The sequence below is a fragment of the Stomoxys calcitrans genome, chromosome 2 (genome assembly GCF_963082655.1).
Source record: "Stomoxys calcitrans chromosome 2, idStoCalc2.1, whole genome shotgun sequence".
NCBI lineage: Eukaryota > Metazoa > Arthropoda > Insecta > Diptera > Muscidae > Stomoxys > Stomoxys calcitrans.
The window spans coordinates 52,015,846-52,021,845 of NC_081553.1; positions in this window are offsets into that span (position 1 = coordinate 52,015,846).

A 6,000-nucleotide genomic window follows, 5' to 3' on the forward strand; every position below is an offset into this window, starting at 1 on the left:
ATCTTCGTCTGTAGCTAGGTGGACTTGTTTCTAAACTGCTTACTTTGTCCAAAGTAGCATCTGTTTGCCAGTATTATTCTTTGCCTAATCACAAAACTGGTGTCATTCGTTTCGGTTACATCGGTGCCGAGTTAGATAAAGTTACTGACTGTCTCAAAGTTGTGGTTCCCAACTTTCTCCATTTTCTTTATCTGCCCGATTCAGACCATATTTGAAACGTATGTTAAAGGTCATGAGAGAAGCCGTTGCACAAATTTTCCGCCAAATCGGATAATAATTGTGCCCTCTAGAGGCTCAAAAAGTCAAGATTCAAGATCGGTTTATATGGCAGCTATATCAGGTTATGGACCGATTTAAAGAATACTTTGCACAGTTGTTGGAAATCATAACGAAACACTTCTTGCAAAATCGGATAATACTTGCGCCCTCTAGAGGCTCAACAAGTCAAGAGCCCAGATCGGTTTATATGACAGCTATATCAGGTTTTGGACCGATTTCAACGGTCCATATAATCCGATTTCCCGATTTGAATTCTTGAGCCTATGCAAGTCGCAATTTTTGTTTGATTTGGCCGAAAATTTGCATGTACTGTTCCGTTCTGACTCTAACAACTGTACCAAGTACGGTTTAAATCAGTCTATAAACTGTATAGCTCCCATATAAAACAATCCCCCGATTTGACTTCTTGAGACCCGTGGAAGACTTAATTTTCTACCGATTTGGCTGAAATGCATGTGAAGTTCCGTTATAGCTTTCAACAACTGTGCCAAGTACGGTCTGAATCGGTCTATTACCTGATATAGTTTCCATATAAACCGATCTCCCGATTTGAATTTTTGAGCCCCAGAAAGCTCTAGTCTGTTATGACTCTCAACAACTGTGCCAAGTACGGTCCAAAACGATTTATAACCAGATATATCTCCCATATTTTAGCAGAATCCATGGTGGTGGGTTTCCAAGATTCGGCCCGGCCGAACTTAGCACGCTTTTACTTGTTATAGCTACGTCCGAACGGCGTCCCGCAGTGAGACACCACCTTGGAGAGTAAATATACCCTACACCACTTCTGTGGTACAGGGTATTATAACTTAGTGCATTTGTTTACAACACCCAGTAGGAAGAAGGAAGGAGAGACCCATTGATAAGTATACCGATCGACTCAGAATCACTTTCTGATTCAATTTAGCTATGTCCGTCTGTCTGTCCATGTTAGTTTGTGTACAAAGTACAGGTCGCCATTTTCATTCGACCATCTTCGAATGTGGTATAGGCATGTTTTTCGGTCTAGAGACGAAGCCTTTTGAAATTGGAAAAAATTGTTTCCCATACATATCTTCTACCGATTTGTTAACCGATTCTCTCGAAATTTAATGGGATGGATTTTCTCTTGACTCTCGACATTATTGGTGAATTTTATAGAAATCGATCGGTAGATATAGCTGTCATGTATGTATTGCAAATTGCAAATTTTCCCCATGAACATTTCATTAGGAACAGGGGCAAACTTCTCACATATCAATGAGTGCCGATTCAAGTTTAAGCTAAATGATAAGGGGCCTCCTCTTTATAGCCGAGCCCGAACGGTGTGCCACAGTGCGACACCTCTTTGAAGAGAAGTTTTACATGGCATAGTACCTCACAAAGGTTTGCCAGCATTAGGAGGGAAAAACCACCGCCAAAAATTTTTTCTGATGGTATCGCCAGGATTCGAACCCAGGCGTTCAGCGTGATAGGCGGACATGCTAACCTCTGCGCTACGGTGGCCTCCAGTTGTAACAGGAAGTAAAATCGGGAGAGCGGTTTATATGGAACCTATATCAGGTTATGAACCGATTCAGATCATATCTGGCTAGTTTGAAGGTCATAGGGTAAGTCGTTGTGCAAAATCAGATAGGAACTGCGCCCTTTATGGGCTCAAGATGCTATATCTGGTTTCAGACAGATTCAGGCAATACTTGGTACGGTTGTTGGAAGTCACATCAAAAATATACCGATTTGACCCATTTACAATTCCAACAAAACTACTCTAGTAAGAAGTATTTGTGTGCAAAATTTCAAGAATTTAGTCTTACTCCTTCAAACGTTAGCGCGCTTTCGATAGTCAGAGAGACGGACAGACCAGGTTATAACTGAAATTTTACACAGTGACTTTTGTTAGGCTTTTCACCATCCTTGTCGTATATGGTTGAGATTGGTTAAGTTTTAGATACAGCTGCTAAACAGACCAATATTTTGTTATACACAATTGAACATTGACTTATACTTATAAGTATTAGGTCCAAATCGGAAGATATTTCAACATATCTGCTACGGGACATAAGGTATGCATTTTTCACCGGATTTTGACGAAAGGTGGTCTACATATATATCCTAGGTGGTGGGTATCCAAAGTTCGGCCCGGCCGAACTTAACGCCTTTTTACTTGTTTTTTTTTTTTTTTTTTTTTTTTTTGTTACTGGGCTTTAAAAATGGCTTCCTTTTTATAGGAGGCGTATCAAAGGGAATGACTACATTAGTAACCCCCACATCCTATAGTAACTTCATCTATAAGAAACAGCCTACGTTACACCTGGACAAAGCCCAATGACAATGTTGTATGCACCTTTGAAGTATTGCCATATTGTCTGTAGCTGCTCTGTGAATTCTTTTATAAATAATTAATATTAACAAAATATATAATTAAATGAATTTTCACTTACTTTACAATAGTTGAAGTCATTAAAACTAAGCATGAAAAAACAAGAAAAAACTTTAATAACATGCTAATGAGCCAGACATTGTATGGATTTTGTAGCTTTTATGGTTTTGTCGACATACAAACTTAGCCAAAGTCATTCGTTTCGAACTAACTCTACTTTGCACCTCATTCCTTCCTATAGAATTATTGATTGAGAACCTACATTTGTCTGTGAAATTACTGTCATTATTTATGATTACATTCTCTCGAAGTCTAAGCTTCGAGGTGGAAAGTCTCAATAAGAGTCGTTGATTCTATGAAAAAAAGGTCAAATTTTGATCTACAAAGCAAATTAAAATCAATCGGGCACATTGACTCACTTATGAAAAAATTTAGAAAACTCCAATTATTCCCTGTTGCCAAGGCATTAGAATTGTTTGAGGAAAAGGGTCTTTTAGCATGCACTTGAATCACGTGGGTAGCAACGTTTTGAAGTTTAATATGTCCCCCTTATTATTTCTTGACTTTTTAGTATGATTACATTCCAATTCATATGCACTCATTAAGAAATGAATAAAATCAACAACAAAAATTAGTTTGAGATCAAATGTCATTAAAATTTTATTACTTGATTGATAATCTGCAATTGCCGCTGCCATCTCATATTCTGCGCCTCAGAAACCTCGATACTTGAATTACTTTTAATTTAATAATTGTTTTTAATAATTTGTAAATTCCTTTGCTTATGAATTGATAACCCTCGAGAACCTTTAAAAGATTTTAATTTTCAAAACTAACGGCCATGACTTTCATATTTCAAACTTTCGGCAAAGCTTTCATTGTCTGCCAAAGATAACAGCACATAATGTGATAAAGCCTACCCAAAAGCCCTTGGATAAAGGAAACTGAATGTTAGTAACATCGCGTATGACTGTGACTCCACACAAAAACTGGAAAGGTATTGAATTTGAGCTGAATGTCAAATGATTTCGTTATTCAGCTGAAATGTTGTATCATTTAACATGGTTCTCATACATTAATACAGAATAAAACAAGTAAAAACGGCGGTAAGTTCGGCCGGACCAAACTTTGGATACCCACCACCTCGGGTATATATGTAAACCACCTTTCGTCAAAATCTGATGAAAAATGCATACCTTATGCCCCATAGCAGCTATATCGAAATATGTTCCGATTTGGACCAAAAACTAATAAATTCAAGTCTTTGTTCAATTGTCTATAACAAAAATCTTTTTAGTAGCTATATATAAAAATAAACCGATCTGAACCATATACAACACGGATATCGAAAAGCCTTACATAAGTCACTATCCCAAATTTCAGTGAAATCGGATTATAAATGCGCCTTTTATGGGGCCAAGACTTTAAATCGAGAGATAGGTCTATATGGCAGGTATATCCAAATCTGAGCCAATCTGAGTCAATTTGAAAAATAATGTCCAAGGGCCTAACACAACTCACTGTTCAAACTTTGGCGACATAAGACAATAAATTCGCCTTTTATGGGCCCAAAACATTAAATCGAGAGATCGGTCTATATGGCAGCTATATCCAAATCTGAGCCGATCTGAGTCAAATTGATGAAGAATGGGGAAGGGCCCAACACAACCCACTGTCTCAAATTTCGGCGACATCGGACAATAAATGCGTCTTTTATGGCCCCACAACCTTAAATCGAGAGATCGGTCTATATGACAGCTATATCCAAATCTGAGCCGATCTGAGTCAAATTGAAAAAGAATGTCCAAGAGCCTAACACAACTCACTGTCCCAAATTTCGGCGAAATCGGACAATAAATGCGCCTTTTATGGCCCCAAAACCATAAATCGAGAGATCGGTCTATACGGCAATTATATCCAAATCTGAGCCGATCTGAGTCAAATTGAAAAAGAATGTCCAAGGGCCTAATACAACTCACTGTCCCAAATTTCCGCAACATTGGACAATAAATTTGCCTTCTATGGCCCCAAAACCTTAAATCGAGAGATCGCTATATCTAAATCTGGACCGATCTGGGCCAAGTTGAAGAAAGATGTCGAAGGGCCTTACGCAACTCACTGTCCCAAATTTCGGCGATATCGAACAATAAATGCGCCTTTTATGGGCCCAAAAGCTTAAATCGAGAGTTCGTTCTATATAGCAGCCATATATGAATCTGAACAGATCTGAGCCAAATTGGGGAGGAAGAATGTTGAAAGAAACCCACTGTCCAAAATTTTGGCGACATCGGACAATAAATGTGCATTTTATGGGCCCAAAACCTTAAATCGTGAAATCGGTCTTTATGGCAGCTATATCTAAATCTGGACCGATCTGGGCCAAATTACGAAGGATATCGAAGGGCCTAACACAACTCACTGTCCCACATTTCGGCGACATCGGATAATAAATGCGCCTTTTACGGTGCCAAAACCTAAAACCGAAAGATCGGTTTATATGCCAGCTATATCCATATCTGAACCGATCTGTGCCATATTGAAGAAGTATGTCAAGGGGCTTAACTTAACTCACTCTCCCAAATTTCGGCGACATCGGACAATAAATGCTCCTTTTATGGGCCCAAAACCTTAAATCGAGAGATCGGTCTATATGGCAGCTATATGCAAATCCGATCCGATCAAGTCCAAATTGAAGGAAGATGTCGTAAGGCCTAAGACAACTCACTGTCCCAAATTTCGACAAAATCGGATAATAAATGTGGCTTTTATGGGCCTAAGACCCTAAATCGGAGGATCGGTCTACATGGCAGCTATATCTAAATCTGGACCGATCTGGGCCAAATTGACGAAGGATGTCGAAGGGCCTAACGCAACTAATTCACCCAAATTTTAGCAAAATCGGATAATAAATGTGGCTTTTATGGACCTAAGACCCTAAATCGTAGGATCGGTCTATATGGCAGCTATATCCAAATCTGAACCGATCTGAGCCAAATTGACGAAGGATATCGAAGGACCTAACACAACTCACTGTCCCAAATTTCGGCGACATCGGATAATAAATGTGGCTTTTATTGGCCTTAGACCCTAAATCGGCGAATCGGTTTATATGGGGGCTATATCAAGATATAGTCCGATATAGCCTATCTTCGAACTTAACCTCCATATGAACAAAAAAGGAATCTGTGCAAAGTTTCAGCTCATTATCTTTATTTTTGAAGACTTTAGCGTGATTTCAACAGACAGACGGCCGGAGATGGCTAGATCGTCCTAGATTTTTACGCTGATCACCAATATATATATACTTTATAGGGTCGGAAATGGATATTTCGATGTGTTGCAAACGGAATGACAGAATGAAT